General features: G+C 43.9%; 1 pseudogene; it reads right to left on the minus strand.

Moving 5' to 3' along the window:
- LOC142312851 (uncharacterized) overlaps positions 1 to 18,646 on the minus strand; it is a 102,111-nt pseudogene extending 83,465 nt beyond the window's left edge.
- Positions 18,647 to 22,751: the final 4,105 nt, after the last annotated feature.

The following is a 22,751-nucleotide window of genomic DNA, read 5'->3' on the forward strand; positions in this document are numbered from 1 at the left end:
AAAATATCAGTTGTGGCATCACATGCATGTAAAACAAGGCAGTCCCTGCAGCCATCCATAATACCTATCTAAAGCTGCACACAGAGCCAAACAAGTCTGCAATTTGTAAACAGGACTATCACTATTGTTGTACATGGTCATCTGCATCCCAGCTTATCAAACTCAATGCTTGCAGCAGAGGGACGTCTGAATGTCTTTTCATGAGATTTCAAACAGTAGCCTCTAGATGAGACAAAAGCGCATGTAAGAAAGAAGACTGACCTTCCCCAGAGATATTACACCTGTCTACTGTTACGTCTCCACCAGAGTCGACTTCTGCTTCAATCACCAGACAACGACGTGTCACCACTGTGGGGGAGGCTGGGGATGGGGGGGCAGTCAGTGGCTCTGTTGGGCGCAGGCTCCGCTCATCTATTAGGCTGGGTTTCACTAGGACCTGCAGTACCACTGGTTGACTGTGGTGGTGTGCGCCTTCCGGCTGAGTAGTTACCTTTCAGCTGGGGCCAATGGGAAGGCACCACACTCCTCTTATGCTTTCTCCCTTCTGTTGAGAGGTGCCAAATATACTCCTGTAAATCCCTGCTAGTCTCTGGTGCCATGCTGTTTGTTTGTATTCCTGTATATTAACCTTAGCTTGACTACCTGACCACTCTTCTGCCTGCTGTCCCTGTACTTTGCTGCTAGCTCCGGTTTTGACCCTTAGCTTGTTTACCCGACCACTTTTCTGGCTGCCGTTTCTGTACTTCGCTGCTAGTTCCGGTTTTGACCCTTAGCCTGATATCTGACCACTCTCCCACCTGACAATTTTTGTCCCTGTTCTACCTTCTGGGTTTGACCCTGCCTGGTTACTGCTCTTCTCAAGACTACAATCTTCCGCGGGCAGCGATCACCTGGGTCCTGTCGTAAATTCCAAATCCCTGTATAGGGGTTAAAGGGTTGTGGGGTCCAGGTTCCTGCTTTGTGGGTGGTTGCCTCTATTCACCTGTTTCACCGATCCTGAGTCCATGGCTCCAGGCAGGCGTCACATCTACATTTCCCTCAGTGCACTGAATGGACACGTCAGAAGCACATTTGTATACCATTCTTGTGTATAAAGACATAAACCCAAGACACAGCGCTCAGCGTACAGCACTTTAAAAATTATGGTTTTAGTCATGGTTGAATATCTTTGTGCTGGATCCATTTTAAGTCCATGTACAGTCACATGAAAACGTTTCGGCACCCCTATTAATGTTAACCTTTTTTCTTTATAACAATTTGGGGTTTTGCAACAGCTATTTCAGTTTCATGTATCTAATAACTGATGGACTGAGTAATATTTCTGGATTGAAATGAGGTTTATTGTACTAACAGAAAATGTGCAATCTGCATTTAAACAAAATTTGACCGGTGCAAAAGTATGGGCACCCTTATCAATTTCTTGATTTGAACACTCCTAACTACTTTTTACTGACTTACTAAAGCACTAAATTGGTTTTGTAATCTCATTGGGCTTTGAACTTCATAGGCAGGTGTATCCAATCATGAGAAAAGGTATTTAAGGTGGCCACTTGTAAGTTGTTCTCCTATTTGAATCTCCTATGAAGAGTGGTATCATGGGCTCCTCAAAAGAACTTTCAAATGATCTGAAAACAAAGATTATTCAACATAGTTGTTCAGGGGAAGGATACAAAAAGTTGTCTAAGAGATTTAAACTGTCAGTTTCCACTGTGAGGAACATAGTAAGGAAATGGAAGAACACAGGTACAGTTCTTGTTAAGCCCAGAAGTGGCAGGCCAAGAAAAATAACAGAAAGGCAGAGAAGAAAAATGGTGAGAACAGTCAAGGACAATCCACAGACTACCTCCAAAGACCTGCAGCATCATCTTGCTGCAGATGGTGTCAATGTGCATCGGTCAACAATACAGCGCACGTTGCACAAGGAGAAGCTGTATGGGAGAGTGATGGCAAAGAAGCCGTTTCTGCAAGCACGCCACAAACAGAGTCGCCTGAGGTATGCAAAAGCACATTTGGACAAGCCAGTTACATTTTGGAAGAAGGTCCTGTAGACTGATGAAACAAAGATTGAGTTGTTTGGTCATACAAAAAGGCGTTATGCATGGAGGCAAAAAAAACACGGCAGTCCAAGAAAAGCACTTGCTACCCACAGTAAAATTTGGTGGAGGTTCCATCATGCTTTGGGGCTGTGTGGCCAATGCCGGCACCGGGAATCTTGTTAAAGTTGAGGGTCGCATGGATTCAACTCAGTATCAGCAGATTCTTGACAACAATGTGCAAGAATCAGTGACGAAGTTGAAGTTACACAGGGGATGGATATTTCAGCAAGACAATGATCCAAAACAGACTGGCAAGAATGGTGCCAGCTTTAATGAGACAGAATCTAAATCTTAAAGTGTAAAATCCAGACAAAAGTTCCATGTGAAGACAACCAAAAAAACCCCCCAACAAGTTGAACATCTAGTTATAATTATTCTACAACCAGTGACTAGTAAAATCTGTGACTTCTCTGCATTTAGTGGTCACTACTCACCTGTGCGGTTATCTGTAGGAATCTCCTCTTTACACCGCTCATCACCCCTCACATATGTCTCTGTAGTATTAATATGGGGCAGATCTTCACCCTGAAACAAATATTGTAAAAGTCACAAATAGATGGAGATGTTTGGGGGAATGATTTTGAAAAACAACGAAGATGAAACAAAATCCAACCTATTGGTTCCTTATTCCAACCAGCAGTCTCCATAACCAGAAAATTGTGAGAAGATCCAGAAATATCTAATGTCTATGATCAGCTTTATGCTGTCATTAAAGCTGGGCAGGGAAGAGTTACAGAGGATCAGCCTTGCAGCTTGGCAGCTAGGCAAGGGAGAGTTAAAGAGGGTCAGCCCTGCAGCTGGACAGGTGAGAGTTACAGAGCATCAGTCCTGCAGCTGGGCAGGGGAGAGTGACAGAGGGTGCGCCTGCAGCTGGGCAGAGGAGTTACAGAGGGTCAGCCCTGCAGCTGGGCAAAGGAGATACAGAGGGTCAGTCCTCCAACTGGGCAGGGGAGGGTTACAGAGGGTCAGCCCTGCAGCTGGGCAGGGGAGAGTTACAGAGGATCGGCCCTGCAGCTGGGCAGGGGAGGGCTACAGAGGGTCAGCCCTGCAGTTGGTCAGGGGAGAGTAGCAGAGGGTCAGCCTTGCAGTATATGCGGCTGCGCAATATGTTACGGATGTCCTGCAGCCGCACATAACTGCATGTCGATTATTCATGTGGCAAATCCCGCCTCTCCACTATGGAGATACAGTGCGGGACTTCCGCAAGTAAGTTGCAAGAGTGTCTGCTGGAATCCCGCAGCAATGGATAGCTGCTGATTCTGGCCAGCTGCTGCGGGAAACCTGCGGACAAACCTGTGGATATATCTGCAGGTAAAATGTCACGTGGAGAGAGAGTGAAAGTGAGTGAGTGAGAGAGAGATTTTTGTGGCCAGAATTGAATTTCCATTTGATCTGGGCATGCCCACGCTAAAAAAAACATCTGTCGCCTGATTCCGTCATTTCATGGATGACAACGGATTCCTGCGCCCATAAGCTTCCATTATATCTAACGACGGACGCCGATGGATCCGTCCCTGTTTGTTTTTTTCGATGCACACTAAAAACGTTGCATTTTGCGATTTTGCGTTGCTTCCGTCCGACGGTCAGTCATTCCACGACTGATACGTCACGGGAAGGATGCATCGCAAGCCCATCATCCACAATCCGTCATTAATACAATTCTATGGGGAAAAAACTGAATCCTGCAAATTATTTTGCTGGATATTGTATTTTCTCAAGGAGACAGATTGCAACTGATGGAAAAACACGGAAGTGTGAAAGCAGCCTAAGGGATGAGCTCTACCGCAGTATTCAGCTGCAGGGCATAACGGAGCTCCACATGTTCTCAGAACTAATGCTGACATTTTCCCTTATACGTTGCTTACATTCAGGGGATCCAATATCACCGGATATTTTTCCTTGATCGCACCATTCTCAGTATACTCTTCACACCATTACATGTAAGAACCACATGAGTTCGGTAATTTTAGAAATACTCGTGCTGAGACAGTTACAGTATATGAGGCACTGGAGATTGCTCAAACTTCCCTGAAAACTGATCGCTCCGATTTATGCTGCACTCTGCGGTCATGTGTCTAATAAGGCTAAGTTCACACAGGGCATCTTTTGTAACTACAAAGATGGAACGTTTTTGCAGTGTTTTTGTCCCAAAAAAACGCACCAAAAACTCAATGAGTTTTTGCAGCGTTTTTAGCGCGTTTTGCCCAATGCTTTTTAAGTAAAATCTAATGACTGGAGGGCTAAAAAACGCAGCAAGAAGAATTGACATGCTGCATCTTGAAAAATGCAGTCAAGATGCCCAGTGTGGACAGCAAAATAGAAATCTCATAGACTTTGCTGGCAGAAGGAAATGCATGCATTTAGGTGAATCTTTGTGACCTCAAAAACGCAGCAAAAGATGCCCTGTGTGAACTTAGCCTAAATGTCAGATGTGAGTGTGAAAGTGTCTCTAATTAGTGCCCATTCAGTGTATAATACTGGAGGAAATAATAAGCCTGAACACAAGACCTTCACAGCCGTCTACACATCATAGGGAGATTTCATGACACCTTCTCTCCATCTACCTGATCATCCTGAGGAACATCTGCAGTTTCTTGTTTACAGTCCTGTGAAAGAAGAGGACGGGGACATCTCTCTGGTGTTGTCCTCTCACTGGATAGAACTGGAGGAAACACATACAGGGACTGAATTCATTCTTTACATACAGATAATTATCAGCCGTGTGTATTTAGTCCTGTCTATTACCTGGTGATGTGAGGGGCTGGGGAACCTCTATCATGACATCCTTGTACAGATCTCTGTGTCCTTCTAAATACTCCCACTCCTCCATGGAGAAATAGACGGTTACGTCCTGACACCTTATAGGAACCTGACACATACAATGATACCGTCATCCCCCGATCCCTTCATAGTGTTACTGTATAATGTCCCAGCATTGCCAGCAGTGTCACCTCTCCAGTCAGCAGCTCAATCATCTTGTAGGTGAGTTCTAGGATCTTCTGCTCATTGATGTCCTCATGTATCAGGGGGTGAGGTGGAGGCCCCGTGATTGGGCTCAGGGGTCTTCCCCATCCCTCAGACACAGGGTCCTGACAGAGCTCACTAGAGGTCTTCTTCACTACTGTGTAATCCTGGTTATGGAGAGACACATTAATAAATCTCACTACAGACATTTCCAGAGTCCTCACCTCTCCAGTTCTGTCCATCTGTTATTCCCATAGATAAGAATGATGTAATGTGACGTCAGTTTAGCTCTGGCAGGCAATGACAGGGATACAGTAAAGAGGCACACAATTTTTCAGTCTAAACTCAGAGTTTTATTCACATTGGTAGCAAAGAAAAAACAGAATCGTACATCAGATGGGAATGCAAAAGAAAAGTCCAGTTTGTTATCCAGCATATTTTAGGGCTCGGACGTGCCAGCCCTTTCAGGTATGAAGTTCCCACAAAACACATTTCAGCTTTCTCAGCCAAAACACCACTCTCCACTGATGTCTATTTATGCTGTCCTAACTCCTTCAGCTGTGCAACCTCGGTGTTGCCCCAAAAACCTGTAATAGCAGAGAAGATCTAGGCCAGGGTTTGACCTTCTCCTTGTTGCTCACCAGTGTGAGAAACAATTCCTGAGAGAAATATATCTTCCATATACCCCTCGCTGCATCACAATTTTCTAATAATTATTTAATGCTCTAAATTGTTTTTTTCATTTCGTTTGAAGAATTTACCATAACTTGTATTTTTTTCTTTTACATTTTGTCAATAAAAAAAAAAGAAAATAGCTACTTTCATGTGTGCGTTTTCAGATGTATAAGAAGATTTTCTTTCTTTTTAAAACATTTCCCACATTCTGAACATGAAAATGGTTTCTCCCCTGTGTGAGTTCTTTGATGTCTGACAATATCTGATTTCAACTTAAAACATTTCCCACATTCTGAACACGAAAATGGCTTCTCTGCTGTGTGAATTCTCTGATGTGTAACAAGATGTGCTTTTTGGTTAAAACATTTCCCACATTCTGAACAAAAAAATGGCTTCTCCCCTGTGTGACTTCTCTGATGTCTAACAAGATGTGATTTCTCTGAAAAACATTTCCCACATTCTGAACAAGAAAATGGTTTCTCCCCTGTGTGAATTTTTTTATGTGTAACAAGATTTGCTTTCCAATTAAAACACTTCCCACATTCTGAACATGAAAATGGTTTATTCCCTTTGTAAGCCATTTTATGTTCAATAGTGCTGTGTCTTTGTTTTGTCTTTGATGAAGCAGAAAAAAGGACCTGTTGAAAAGGATCAGATGACCGTTTTTTTCTGAGAAGGTCTTGATGTGTATCTGACCTAATCACATGTTCTTCACAAGTATTTGGTGTGATGCTAAGATTATCTGCTGAAAAATCAGTGAATATCAGATGTCCCTCTGAGCTCCTAGTGCAGTTATCTGCCAAGAATAAAAATGATTTTATTATTTATCAGTAGGTTTGCATTGGAATTATATAACTATTTATATTGTATACAGTAGCATGCAAACGTTTGAGCAACCTTTATCAAAATTACTGTTATTCAAAACATTTAAGCAAGTTGAAAATTAACTGATCTCTAAAAGGCACAAAGTTAAAGATGACTTCTTTTTGTATTATAGCCAAAACAAACATATATTTTCATCTTTTACATTTTAAAAATAAGGAAAATGGGCTGACGCAAATGTTTGCGCACCCTTGTAAACCACAGCCACAGCCACAGATTTTCAATGAAATTCAGATCAAGTGACTGGAAGGACATTTTGTAAAATCTTTGGCTTGCGCCTTTTGAGGTTGTCTATTGTGGATTTTGATATGTTTTTAGGATCATTATCCATTTGTAGAAGCCATGCTCTTTTCAACTTCAGCTTTATTTTACAGATTGTGTGATGTTAAAATTTAATTTAATCCATTTTTCCATCTACCCTTGACATACAGTAAGGGCCAAAAATATTTGGACAGTGACACAAATTTTGTTATTTTAGCTGTTTACAAAAACATGTTCAGAAATACAATTATATATATAATATGGGCTGAAAGTGTACACTCCCAGCTGCAATATGAGAGTTTTCACATCCAAATCGGAGACAGGGTTTAGGAATCATAGCTCTGTAATGCATAGCCTCCTCTTTTTAAAGGGACCAAAAGTAATTGGACAAGGGACTCTAAGGGCTGCAATTAACTCTGAAGGCGTCTCCCTCGTTAACCTGTAATCAATGAAGTAGTTAAAAGGTCTGGGGTTGATTACAGGTGTGTGGTTTTGCATTTGGAAGCTGTTGCTGTGACCAGACAACATGCGGTCTAAGGAACTCCCAATTGAGGTGAAGCAGAACATCCTGAGGCTGAAAAAAAAGAAAAAATCCATCAAAGAGATAGCAGTTTGGAGTAGCATGTTTGGAGTAGCAAAATCAACAGTCGGGTACATTCTGAGAAAAAAGGAATTGACTGGTGAGCTTGGGAACTCAAAAAGGCCTGGGCGTCCACGGATGACAACAGTGGTGGATGATCGCCGCATACTTTCTTTGGTGAAGAAGAACCTGTTCACAACATCAACTGAAGTACAGAACACTCTCAGTGAAGTAGGTGTATCTGTCTCTAAGTCAACAGTAAAGAGAAGACTCCATGAAAGTAAATACAAAGGGTTCACATCTAGATGCAAACCATTCATCAATTCCAAAAATAGACAGGCCAGAGTTAAATTTGCTGAAAAACACCTCATGAAGCCAGCTCAGTTCTGGAAAAGTATTCTATGAACAGATGAGACAAAGATCAACCTGTACCAGAATGATGGGAAGAAAAAAGTTTGGAGAAGAAAGGGAACGGCACATGATCCAAGGCACACCACATCCTCTGTAAAACATGGTGGAGGCAACGTGATGGCATGGGCATGCATGGCTTTCAATGGCACTGGGTCACTTGTGTTTATTGATGACATAACAGCAGACAAGAGTAGCCGGATGAATTCTGAAGTGTACCGGGATATACTTTCAGCCCAGATTCAGCCAAATGCCGCAAAGTTGATCGGACGGCGCTTCATAGTACAGATGGACAATGACCCCAAGCATACAGCCAAAGCTACCCAGGAGTTCATGAGTGCAAAAAAGTGGAACATTCTGCAATGGCCAAGTCAATCACCAGATCTTAACCCAATTGAGCATGCATTTCACTTGCTCAAATCCAGACTTAAGACGGAAAGACCCAGAAACAAGCAAGACCTGAAGGCTGCGGCTGTAAAGGCCTGGCAAAGCATTAAAAAGGAGGAAACCCAGCGTTTGGTGATGTCCATGGGTTCCAAACTTAAGGCAGTGATTGCCTCCAAAGGATTCGCAACAAAATATTGAAAATAAAAATATTTTGTTTGGGTTTGGTTTATTTGTCCAATTACTTTTGGCCTCCTAAAATGTGGAGTGTTTGTAAAGAAATGTGTACAATTCCTACAATTTCTATCAGATATTTTTGTTCAAACCTTCAAATTAAACGTTACAATCTGCACTTGAATTCTGTTGTAGAGGTTTCATTTCAAATCCAATGTGGTGGCATGCAGAGCCCAACTCGCGAAAATTGTGTCACTGTCCAAATATTTCTGGACCTAACTGTATTCCCTATGCCATTGACTGCAACACAACCCCAAAGCATGATTGATCCACCCCCCTGCTTCATGGTTGGCGATATGTTACATAGTTACATATTTTGAAAAAGACCTAGGTCCGTCTAGTTCAACCTTCAATCCACCAATTACCGTATTTTTCGCTTTATAAGACGCACTTTTGTTCCCCCAAATTTTGGGGGAAAGTAGCGGGTGCGTCTTATAATCCGAATATATGGATGTGTGTGTGTGTGTATATATATATATATATATACTGCAGGGTCCAGGGGAGATGGGGGCAGCTCTGGAGAGGTGCTGGGGGCTGGTCAAAGCTGCAGGAGGGAGCCTTTGATCTCCTGCTCCCGCTCATATAATATGCACTGCCGCTGTCCATCAACGTGGTGCTGAAACCGCACCGCGGTGATGGGCTGGGGCAGCGGCGCATATTATATCTGCCTGCGCCCCCGTTTGATAGCACATGATCCCCACTGTGTTAGATATGGCCCCCATACTGCTGCCCATAGTAAAATAAAAAAAGCTTTACTTACCTCTAGCGCTGATCTCCCGGTGTCTCTGCTGCTGTCATCAGGCACGCAGAGATGATATCACTCTGCTGTGCCGATCACATGACCGGCACCGAGAACCAGGAAGTGTAGGAGGAGGAGCAGCACGCCGGGAGACACAAGGAGGGATAGCGCTTAGAAGGTAAGGAAAGAGTGTTTTATTTTACTATGGGCAGCAGTATGGGGGCCATATCTAACACAGGGGAGGTGTGCCATCTATAGTGGCCATGGGCAGCACACATGGGGGCCATATCTAACACAGGGGAGGTGTGCCATCTATAGGGGCCATGGGCAGCACACATGGGTGCCATATCTAACACAGGGGAGGTGTGCCATCTATAGGGGCCATGGGCAGCACACATGGGGGCCATATCAAACACAGGGGAGGAGGAGACCTGTGCCAGCTGTAGGAGGCGTGTGCCATCTATAGGAGACCTGTGCCAGCTGTAGGAGACGTGTTCCATCTATAGGAGACCTGTGCCAGCTGTAGGGGACGTATGCCAGCTATAGGGGATGTGTGCCAGCAATATGAGACTTGTAACAGGCTGCCAGCAATAGGGGACGCATGCCAGCACAGGGGGACATGTGTCATAAATAGGGGACATGTGCCAGCAATAGGGGATGTGTGTCATCAATGGAGGACATGTGGCATCACTGGGGGACGTGTCCCAGCACAAGGGGGCTATATTCAATATAAGGGGGCCATATCCAGATTAAGGGGGGCTAATTTTAGGATGGGGGGCTATGAGGGACATATACCCTATATGATTTGTTAGATGGACACTACCATTATAAGATGCACCCCATTTAACATTAAAAAAAAATTCTCTTTTCCTTCACCAAATTTGGGGGTGCGACTTATAATCAGGTGCGTCTTATAAAGCGAAAAATACGGTATACATTTTGTCACTAAGTCACTTATAACAAACAATGTTGTGTGTACTGAGAAAATCATCCAGCCCTTTTTTTAAAAGCTGTTATAGTATCTGAAATTACTATCTCTTGTGGTAGGGCATTCCACAGTCTGGCTGCTCTAACTGTAAAGAACCCTTTCCTATTTAGCTGCCGGAATTGCTTTTCTTCCACTCATAGTGAATGCCCCCTGGTCCTTAGTACTGTCTTTGGAAGGAATAAGTTATGTGCCAGTCCTTTATATTTACCACACATGTATTTATACATATAAATGAGATCTCCTCTGAGACGTCTTTTTTTCTAAGCTAAACATATCTAAGTTTTTCAAGCTCTCATCATATGGGAGGCCTTCCATTCCTTGTAGCAGTCTGGTTACCCGCCTTTGAACTGACTCTAGCTTCTAAATGTCCTTTTTAAAATGTGGAGCCCAAAACTGGATCACATATTCTAGATGTGGCCTTACAAGTGATTTATATGTTCTTTTCCTGAAATTGTGTTCCCTTTTTCCTCCATGCATACCTTTGATCATTGTGGCCAAAGAGTTCTTTTTTAACCTCATCAGTCCAAAGAACTTGTTTCCAAAATGCAACACGCTTGTTTAGATCTTCTTTTGTATACTACTGATGCTGAATTTTATGGTGAGGATGCAGGAGAGATTTTCTTCTGATGACTCTTACACAAAGGCCATATTTGTGCAGGTGTCTCTGAACAGAAGAAGAATGTACCACAACTTGAGTCTGCCAATCTTCCAGAAGGTCTTTTGCAGTCAAGCGGGGGTTCTAATTTGTCTCTCTAGCAATCCTACAAGCAGCTCTCACAGAAATAGTTTGCTGTTCCAGACCTTATCTTGACCTCCACTATTTCTGTTAACTGCCATTTCTTAATTACATTTCAAACTGAGGAAAGAGCACCTGGGCCTCCACCATTTTCATTTTCAGAGTGCTAGGCAGCTGCTTAGATTAACCCATGGCTGCTTGTTTTGGCACAAGGTCAGAGGAGGCTGTTTTTGATAAAGCTGGGAAATTTGCATCACCTGGCCTTTCCTAACGATGATAGTGAACAAGTCATAACCCTAACAGTCTAATTAAGGTCTGAAACCTTAGACCAGGGTTCCCCAACTCCAGTCCTCGAGGGCCGCCAACAGTGCATGTTTTCAGGATTTCCTTAGCATTGCATGGGTGTTGGAATCATCACCTGTGCAGGTGATTAAATTATCACATGTGCAATACTAAGGAAATCCTGAAAACATGTACTGTTGGCGGCCCTCGAGGACTGGAGTTGGGGACCCATGCCTTAGACAAAGCTGTCTGGACACACATCTCCTAGTCTGCCCAAACGTTTGGATCATTGCATCACCCCATTCTCCTTTTAGTAATTTTTAAAATGTAAAAGATGAATATAATTTATTTTCTAAAATACAAAGTAAATATGTCCTCTTTAACTTTATGCCTTTTAGAGATCAATTTATCTTCAACTTGCTTAACTGTTCAGAATAACAATAATTTTGACCAAGTGTAGAGATAACTGTATAGATCAGTATTTATAGCATTTATAGAAGAATAATATTGAGGTTTTTAAAAGGAGAAAATTCTCTTGTACATAACAGTGAAGCCTGTGGCTGACTGGTAATATTTATTTAGAGACATCCCTTGACCACAAGGACCTGTGATGGGCCGGACTGTAAATTGGTATCTCTATAAATCACAGAAAAAATACTCCTAAAATTTTTCGTTAAACTTTTATTGAATATCAATATATTGAAAACGTGAAGTGAAGGTGGGGGGTGTTCAGAAAAACATAAAATAATTATCATCCAGATCCAATAGTTAACAATGCATTGAAAAAAAGACTTATATAAATTGTAAATATATATATAGATTTGGCATATATCTCTCAAATACAGAAACTTGGACTATATGTATTATTTGTAGAACAATGTAAAAAAAAATAATTATAGAGTACTGTAGTAGGATAAAGTAAACATACAGTATTCTTTTCATGTAAAAAAAAAGCATAAACAATTTAGCCCTAGGGTAACAGGGTAACATTTCTTGGGGCTAAATTGTTTATTTTAGGAGTATTTTTTCTGTGATTTATATTTTCGGGTTACTCCCTTTTGATCGTTTTTTCTGTGAATCGTTTAAATTGGTATCTCCTTTTCAGCAACTCAGAAATGGATTATGGATACAGGGAAGAAACCTTCCTACATGATCATGTAAAAAACATTTTTTTAGCACAAAGGGGCCAATTTATCAAACTGTTTATAATAGTTTTCTGGCACAGAACACAGAAAAGTCGCAAACCTTTTGCTCAAAGTGTCACAAAACTCTAGTAATTTTTGACATTTTCACGCCAGTCTCAGCCAAGTCCACCAAAGTGAGTGCAGCATTGACAAGGCTTGGTGGTATTCACCAAATCCCTCAAGAGTTATGCCACTGTAGTAGCATAACTGACGCCCATCAAAAATGTTGCTCTGGTCGATCCCTAACTTTAATACCATTTCTGGCAAGACTCTTGATTCTGAGATGTGCCAAATTCATTAAATTTCAAACACATCGTAATGAATTCAGCATAACTTACCCCACCGCAGCTCTTCATTAAGAAGACGGGAATCACCATGCCAACATTAATGAAACAGTCTCTAAATCTTAAAACACTCATCCCCAACAAATCTGTCACTTCTCTGCATTTAGTGATCACTACTCACCTGGGCGGTTATCTGTAGGAATCTCCTCTTTACACCACTCATCACCTATCACAAATGTCTCTGTAGTATTCATATGGGTCAGATCTTCATCCTGAAATAAATGTTTTAAAAGTCACAGACAAATGGAGATGTTTGGTGAAATGATTTGAAAAACAACAAAGATCAAACAAAATCCAACCTGTCGCCTCCTAATTGTAACCAGCAGTCTCGGTAACCAGAAAATTGTGAGAAGATCCAGACAACATCTAATGTCTATGATCATCTTTATCATGTCATCTGCACCAAGTATAAACCATACACTGAATGGCCACATTATTAGAGACCCCCATCTAGGAGCACGTTCGGCCTCCATAGGTCTTCAGAACTGCAGCAATTTGTGACGCCCTGGAGAATCCAGGTAGTCACAGATAGGCCGCTGCATTACACCATTCCCTCATTAGGTGACACACAGCCGACCTGAAACCCTAGTCACCCCCCTTTAGGGAAAGATAGACACACCAGTGGGCGTGACCAGGCAGTTGGTGCATGCCCACCTAGGGGTTTAGACAGCCCAGGGCGGGAAAACAATAGTCTTATTCTGAAGTTCAAGTTGAGAGGAGGTGTGCTGGGGCTGGGTAGGGGCTGGGTAGGGGCCCTGGTGCCTTTGGCTAGGTGGCAGACGGTGGTCTCCATCAGCAGGAGACGGGAAGACGCCTCGGTGGAACCGAGGTGGACCGGGACAGGGTAGTTGCTCGCCGGTACCGACACGGGGAACCGACCCGGAAACCGTAGCACAATGGGGGTACTCGGACCCTGAAGCCGGAAACCAGAAACGACTGGACTGGTTAATTAACTGATTGAGGCCAGGACTAGAGGTCCTGTCCCACCCAAAGTCCCTCATAGAAGACAACAGCGCACTGATTAGGGATAAGAGGTCACCGCCAGGGCCCATAGATCCCACGGGCCAGCGTCTGCGGGCACGGCTTCTTAGGCCACATCCAGCCGGGAGCGGACTCCTACGTTTCACACTAGGAAGTTATTTCTACTTAAAACAGTGCAGAGGACAGAGATAGAGACCACCAGCTGGACGGGGGACCCTGAATGCGACCGGCCGAGGCAACTGCCACCATCACCTTGGTTTACCAGAGACTTGTGTGTTTTACTAACAGTGAGTACACCTGCACCATCTTGCGGTTGCAATCCCCTTGCACCTCAGCCACCGGGTCCCAGGGCCACCATCCCTGCCCACGGAGGGGTTAACAACTTGCTGCGCAACATCTCCCCCGGGTGCCCCGTAACTGCAGCGGTGGTGTCCCAACTCACCACGCACCGTGGGTGGCGTCATGAACTTAATACGGCCCAGCCCGTATATTCGGCGTGTCTGCGAGACCCTCGAGGCACCACCCCTGAAGGTCTGGGCCCGAGCAGCGCCGGCTGCTGGCACGGGGGCAGCACAAATTCATCACATCAGATTCCTCTAGGTGTTGAGATTGTTCCCCAGGAATACTGGTCACTGCCAACAGGATCATTACTTGCAGTTGCTGCAAATTAGATGGAGGAGCTGACATTCTTTGAACAACCTCATCTACCTTGGCACAGAGATGCTTTATATGATTAAGATCTGAGGACTGTGAAGGCCGGGGAAGGAAGAAGAAGTAATGTCATGTTCCTGGTGTAAAGAAATAGAAGATCCTGGTACCCAATGGAGAGACTTGCTGTGTGACATAAAGCTTTACATGTGATGCTGAAGGATATACTGGTATTAAAGGACTCTTATGCTAAGTACTGTCATTATATGGTTGATACTATGTTTTGTTGTAATTACTTTTATGTGAAAGTCATAGGAGAGTAGGCAGCTCGGCAAGGGACAGTTACAGGTGGGTCAGCCTCTCAGCTGGGCAGAGAAGAGTTACAGAGGGTCAGTCCTGCAGCTGGACAGGGGAGAGTTACAGCGAGTCAGCCCTGCAGTTGGCAGAGGAGAGTTACAAAGGGTCAGCCTCTCAGCTGGGCAGAAGAGAGTTACAGAGGGTCAGCCCTGCAGCTGGGCAAGGGAGCGTTACAGAGGGTCAGCACTGCAGCTGGACAGGGGAGAGTTACAGCGAGTCAGCCCTGCAGTTGGGCAGAGGAGAGTTACAGAGGGTCAGACCTTCAGCTTGACAGGGGAGAGTTACAGCGCGTCAGCCCTGCAGTTGGGCAGAGAAGAGTTACATTGGGTCAGCCTCTCAGCCGGGCAGTGGAGAGTTACAGCGAGTCAGCCCTGCAGTTGGGCAGAGGAGAGTTACAGAGGGTCAGCCTCTCAGCTGGGACAGGGGAGAATTACAGCGCGTCAGCCCTGCAGTTGGGCAGAGGAGAGTTACAGAGGGTCAGCCCTGCAGCTGGGCAGAGGAAGAGTTACAGAGGGTCAGCCCTGCAGCTGGGCAGAGGAGAGTTACAGAGGGTCAGTCCTGCAGCTGGTGGGAGTCTTTGGAGAGGTTTCTAGTTGACTCATTTTATAAACAATAGACTGTAATTCTAGCACACATTTCCTATGTGGGGCTCTGTACAGTGACGTTGTGGCACCATGTACTGCTCATTGTTGCACTTGAGATGTGATATTATGTGTCCAAAAAACTAAGGAAAAAGAGTAAAGTTTTAATCTGTAAATAGACTCTGTAAATAGGCTGTTAGAGATCAGTTGTAGATTTAGGGGTACTTTGCACGCTGAGACATCGCTAGCCGATGCTAGCAATGCCGAGCGCGATAGTACCCACCCCCATCGCACATACGATATCTTGTGATAGCTGCCGCAGCGAACATTATCGCTACGGCAGTTTCACATGCACTTACCTGCCCTGCAACGTCGCTCTGGCCGGCAACCCGCCTCCTTACTAAGGGGGCGGGTCGTGCAGCGTCATAGCGACGTCACACGGCAGGCAGCCAATAGAAGCGGAGGGGCGGAGATGAGCAGGACGTAAACATCCCGCCCACCTCCTTCCTTCCGCATAGCCGGCGGGACGCAGGTAAGATGTTCCTCGCTCCTGCGGCTTTACATGTTGCGACATCGTTACTGGCGCCGGATGTGAGTCACTTTCGATTTGACCCTGACGATATTGCAGTAGCGATGTCGTAGCGTGCAAAGTACCCCTTGGAGTTTGAGAGAGAGGAAATGAAATACAGAGACGCGAGGAGAAGGCCGGACCAGTGTGTGTGACAAGGAAGGATGAAGACATTGTGTTTCTAAAATGACCACTAAGAGGCCGAGAAACTGGAGTAAAGATGGTAGGATTTGGGGCCAGATTACATATCTGTTAATGAAGTAGAAGAAACAACTCTTGTGGATTTGAGCTGAAGGTCCAGAAAGGTAGCTAAGTGTTTGTGGGAAGCCTGAGGTGACAAGGACAGTGGCTAAGTATTACCCTGACTGACTGTACAGAGGAGTGGACTGCATGGAAAAGGAGTCAGGAAAAGTCCTATGAGGAAAAATAGAGGGTCAGTGAAAACTACTGGGTGTAACTGATGGAAACTGTATAAGTTATGTGCCTCCATTGGAAAAGAATATTGTATTTACAAGTAGAGATGAGAGGACAATATAAAGAAAATAAGAAAAATATTAAAGTGTAGGACGTTGACAAAAGGGCGGGATTGGCACCAAGAAGCAGAAGCGAGCAGATGTATGTGCAAGGGTGCGTGATGTTACCCTCCTAGCTGAAGGAGCGAACTCATTGCAGACTGTGAAGTGTGTGAGTCAAGTCGCTCCCATGAGCCACCGGCCGACACCGCTTGTCACAACTCTCAGTCCACGCCACATGGTGAAGCCGCAGATGCTGATGGTCAAAACCACAAGCCCAAGCTGTGTGGTCAAGCCACAGGCGCTGCTTATAACCTCTCAAGGAAGATGACTGTATTAATGGGTGACTTGACAATCGTTAATTGGGTTACATCTTTTTCTGGTAAAGGAGTGTTATTACAAGGTGGTTCTTAGGGTAACATGCTGCTAAGAGTTATGGTCATTGTACGTATAACCTGAATCCATATTTGATGAGTATTTTTAAGCTCATATACTGTACCCCGGGAACCTACATTGAGTTCCCAAGCCTCATATCAACCTGTGTAAATAATAAATACCATATAAAATCAACACTGCGTCATCCTTCTAAGGCTAGGTTCACATTTCCATTGTTTTGCATCAGTCACAATCCGTCGCCTTGAGGAATTACGGTATCCTGCAAAATATTTTTCAGGAATCCAGTTTTTCCCCATAGACTTCTATTAGTGACGGATTGCGACTGATGATGCTGCGTTGCATCCGCTGCGTCGAGGTCAGTCGTTTTATAACTGACCGCCGGGCGGGAGCAACGCAGCCTGTAACGTTTTTTGAGCAGCGCAATCCGTAGGATTTTGCTGCGCATGCTCTCTCTGGCTCCCTGCACCCATAACCAGGATACACATCGGGTAACCAAGCAATGCGCTTTGGTTAGTTACCTGATATTTACAGTGGTTACGTGTGCAGGGAGCCAGCGCTAAGCGGTGTACGCTGGTATCCAAGATAAATATCGGATAACCAAGCAAAAAGAGCTTTGCTTTTAGTTACCCGATATTTACCCTGGATACGTGATTAAGGAGGCCGACACTTCCCCGCTCGGCTCTGCCCCCTCCCGCACTCCGCATGTGTACACACTCACACACACTCACTTGTCCCCAGCCGTGCAGTCCCCGCTGCACTGACGTCCTCAGCGCCATGGCCCCGCTCGGCTCCGCCCCCTCGCGCTCCACCCCCCGCACACAACGGAGTCCGACAATGATTTCTGTTCTTTGTCATCCGTTGTACAACGCATCAGTCACATGCGTCAAGCAACGCATGTGACTGATGCAAAACAACGGAAATGTGAACCTAGCCTAAGTGTGTTGCATTTTGGACCTGTTTCTTACATACACATCATAGGGAAGATTTCATGACACCTTCCCTCCATCTACCTGATCATCCTGAGGAACATTGAGATTTTCTTCTTTACAGTCCTGTGGAAGAAGAGGATGGGGACATCTCTCTGGTGTTGTCCTCTTTCTGGATACAACTGTAGGAAACACATACAGGGACTGAAATCATTCTTTACATACAGATAATTATAGTCCATGTGTATTTAGTCCTGTCTATTACCTGGTGATGTGAGGGGCTGGGGAACCTCCATCATGACGTCCTTGTACAGATCTTTGTGTCCTTCTAAATACTCCCACTCCTCCATGGAGAAATAGACGGTGACATCCTGACACCTTATAGGAACCTGACACATACAATGATACCGTCATCCTCCGATCCCTTCATAGCGTTACTGTATAATGTCTCAGCATTCCCAGCAGTGTCACCTCTCCAGTCAGCAGCTCAATCATCTTGTAGGTGAGTTCTAGGATCTTCTGGTCATTGATGTCCTCATGTATCAGGGGGTGAGGTGGAGGCCCCGTGATTGGGCTCAGAGGTATTCCCCATCCCTCAGACACAGGGGCCTGACAGCGCTCACTAGAGGTCTTCTTCACTACTGTGTAATCCTGGATATGGAGAGACACATTAATAGATCTCACTACAGACATTTCCAGAGTCCTCACCTCTCCAGTTCTGTCCATCTGTTATTCCCATAGATAAGAATGATGTAATGTGACGTCATCAGAATCTCTCACCTCTCCAGTAAGCCGGAAGAGGATCTCTAGGGTGAGGTGTAATATCCTCTCCGCCATCTTGTCCCTGTCCCTATCCATCCTTGATAGGTCAATCAGGAAAATTCTCTTATATAGAAGATCTGAGAGGATCCGATATTGTAGGGACCTGAATGGGGAGAAGATGACGATGTAACATCAGAAAGATCCCATGTCAGAAATCTCCGGAGCTGCTACCGGCTTCACATGATCACTACATCCAGTTCTGGCCCCGTCCTGCCCCTGGTATAACACACAATCCAACTATAGTCACACACAGAGATTTATCACAGAATATCTCCAATCCAGCACCAAAATCACAGAATAAATTTTAAAAGGAAAAATCTAAAATAGCTGAATCTTTAATAAATATTTCATAAAAAGTAGACACAGTTATAAAGTGCAGGAACATCCACAGATATTGGGATGGCAGAATCGGGACCGTGGGGCACAGATGATAGAACATTAACCTCTTCTCCACCCACCCTGTTTTCACCTTCATGACCTGGCCAAATTTTTCTTTTCTGACCAGTCTCATTTTATATACTAAAATTACAAATTTTGGACAATACTTTTTGTATTTGTGAAAACATATCAGAAATTTGGTGCCGTTTTTGAAAATGTCAAACTTTTATTTTTTATGCTCTTAAACCAGTTATTCTGCAATATAGTTAACTTCCCACGTCTACTTTACATCAGCACCATTTTTAAAACATATTTTTGTTTGTTAGAACATTAGAAGGGTTAAAATTTTATCAGCAATTTCTCATTTTTCCAACAAAATTTACAAAACTTTTTTTAGGGACCACATTCTATTTGAAGTTAAATTTATTAACTCTTCAGGTGCTTTGCAAGAACTAAAGCATTGTGGAAGGAAAAAAATTAGTTTTTACATTTTCCCCACAAATATGTTACTTTAGTCCCAAATTTTGCATTTTCACAAGAGTAACAAGAGAAAATTCACCATACAATTAGTTGTGGAAGTTCTCCTGAGTATTCTGATACCACAAGTGTGGTGTAAAACTACTGTTTGGGTGCATGACAGGGCACAGAAGGGAAGAAGCGCCATTTAACTTTTTGAATGCAAATTTGGCTGGAATTATTAGTGGTGCTATATCACGTTTGGAGAGCCCCTGATATGCCTTAATAATAGAGCTCCCCCACAAGTGACCCAATTTTGGAAACTAGACCCTCAAGGAATTTATCTAGATGAGTGCTAAGCACCTTTAACTCACAAGCAATAATGGGCGAACGCGAACCTCATGTTACTGTTTGGGTTTGGCTGCATAGGTAAAAATAAAAAAATGGTGATTAAAGCAGGACAGTTATTCTTAAGGAGTTCCACCGCTGCTGTCACATTGCTTCCGGGTCTACTCAGTAAACCTTATGGATATTCACCAATTCCCTGCCCACCCTCTTTGTCGGCATCTGTGATTGGTTTCCCTCACATTACCTTTCTGGGTCCCCGAAGTGGAGTGTAAAAATAAATGATTGAAAAAAATGGATTTGGGTTCCCCGTATTTTGATACCCAGCACAGATAAAGCAGACAGCAGGAGACTGCAGGCCCCAGCTGTATGCTTCATCTTGGTGGTGTATCAAAATACGGGGACTACACTTGGCTTTTTTTTTTTATACCCAACCAAGATGGGACTGGTATTCAGAGGCTGGGGAGGCCCATGGTTATTAGCCCTCCCCAGCCTAACAATAATAGCCTACAGTTACCACAGAATTGGCTCATCCATAAGATGCGCGAATCCTGGCACTTACACGGCTCATCCCGATTGCGATAATATAAGAGGTTAATGACAGCTGTGATTTGTCAAAAAAACACAACTGCTACAAAGGCCCAGATTAGTAATGGGTAGGGGTCTATGAGACCCCCCCACTACTAATCGTGTAAATAAAAATAAACACAAAACACAGAAAATGATCTACTAAAGCTAAGTACTATTATTAAAATCGGCCACCGAGGCTCATACTGAGCATCTTGGTTTTGTTCAACCTCTGCATCCAGTAAGGGAAATATATAGGGTAAAAGAGTCCCTGTTCCCTTCCCTTTCTCGACTCATAGGAATCTGGATCCTTTCAGAAATGTATGTATCAATATGTTTATGTCTATAGCAGTTTTCAAATTAAAATAAATATAGATATGTTTTCAGGGGATTTTGTTTAGTGAGAGAAATTTAATTGGTCACTATAAAAATATTACAGTGGTTCTATCCTAATTTGACCTCCAAAACTTGCAGGTGTCTAGTAGCATTGATTTTATCATATATGCCAAAGGGACCTTTTGATCCAGGGCCCTAGGCGATTTGCATACATTAATCTGGTGAGCTTTTTACCTCAGTATTTGTAAGCCAAACCAAGGAGTGGAACAATCAGAGTAAAAAAAATATTAGAAACACGGGCACCACTTCTGTATTATTTTACCCACCCCTGCTTTTGACTTACAAATACTGAGGTAAAAAGCTCATCAAATACTCAACATGTGCATGTGGCCTTAGGCTATGTTCACACTAGAAAAATGATTTTTCTTAAGAAATTTCTTGAGTGAAGGATTAGTGCACCTGCGTTAAAAAACGCACCAATAACGCAGGTGCGTTTTGGTGCGTTTTTGGTGCGTTTTTTCAGGTTGCTCCCTGCTTTTTTTAATGCCTTTACAGCAATAAAGCATGGTGAAAATTGAAAAAAAAAATAGTTAATACAGAGAAAGATAGATGATAGCTAGATAGAGGGATAGATGGATTGATAGATAGATATAGATAGATAATAGATATTTAGGGGAATAGATAGATATAGATAGATAATAGATAGATAGATAATAGATAAAGATAGAGAATATATATTTAGGGGAATAGATAGATAATAGATAATAGAGAGACAGACAGACAGACAGACAGACAATAGAGGGATAGATATTCCAGCTTTATTTATGATGTCCCCCCCCCCCCACATACTGCACTTCTCGCGGCCAGTAGTGTGTTCACATCACCGGCCGTGAGAAATGTCCTGGAGTCACCTCTGCACTCGCTCAGGGAGCGCATTCAGCATTCGCTCCCTGACCGAGGCTGTGTGGGGAACTGTCACACGCGGCTGGAGCAGGGCTGGAAGCGCCGCAGGACATCGCTGTGGATTACGTCGGAGCTGTGTGTTTGGGAGTGGTTAATAAACTGGAGAAAGAGGGGCTTTATGTCTTTTATTCAAAATAAAGGATTTTTTGGTGTGTGTGTGTGTGTGTGTTTCTTTACTTTCACTTACAGATTAGTGACGGCGAGTCATAGACACTGCCATTACTAATCTTGGACTTAGCGGCAGCTATTGGTTCCCGTTAACTCCTTATTACCTGGATTGCCACCGCATCACGGCATCTGGAAGAGCCGGGGACACTCCGGGACTGTCGCATAATGGATGCGACAGTTCCGGGGCAGCTGCGGCTGAGATTCTCGGCTGCAGGAGGAGGGGGAGGGCATTAACCCTGTCTCTCACCCTTTCCTGCCTGAGAATACCGGGCCGCCGCTGTGTGTTTACCCGGCTGGAAAGTAAAAATACAGCGGAGCACACGCTTTTTCTTCCTGTCCTAGTGACATCACTTCCCTGCAAAACGCAGGGCAGGGATGTACGCTATGTCCCGAAAATGCGAAATAAGGCGGGAATAACGCAGGTATAACGCACATCACTTGCTACCTGCGTTATTCCTGTGCTATTTCCTGATTACATTACAGTCAATGGAGTGAAATAACGCAGTTAGCTGCAGATAAGAAGTGACATGCGCATTCTTTTTCTTAAGAAAATCTACTGAAAGAATTTTCTTAAGAAAAAAACGCAGTGTGCGCACAGCTAATTTTTTTTTGCCATAGGTTTTGCTGGGGAATGTCTGCAGAAATCTTACAAGAATTTCTCAAGAAAATTCTGCAGCAAAAACTGACCAAAAACGCAGCGTGTGAACATAGCCTTATAGTTCCATCCCCGACTCCTCATTATCGGCCACCACTGCAGACTTCTTCAGCTTCTCCTGTGTTTCCTATGTGCAGAGAGCCCTGATCCTTTCCACCAGCACTGAATCTTGTTCCCTCTGTCCCCGGCTCCTCATTAATGGTCAGCAGTACATACTTTTCCTCCACCTTCAGGACCTATTGAAGCGTGGCTTAACAGGAGCGAAACTTTCCACCTTCCATGCACCTTGCATTTGGTGATCTTATGGAATTAAAATAAAGAATCGTGGACACAAA

Source organism: Anomaloglossus baeobatrachus, chromosome 5 (genome assembly GCF_048569485.1).
Source record: "Anomaloglossus baeobatrachus isolate aAnoBae1 chromosome 5, aAnoBae1.hap1, whole genome shotgun sequence".
Classification (NCBI taxonomy): domain Eukaryota; kingdom Metazoa; phylum Chordata; class Amphibia; order Anura; family Aromobatidae; genus Anomaloglossus; species Anomaloglossus baeobatrachus.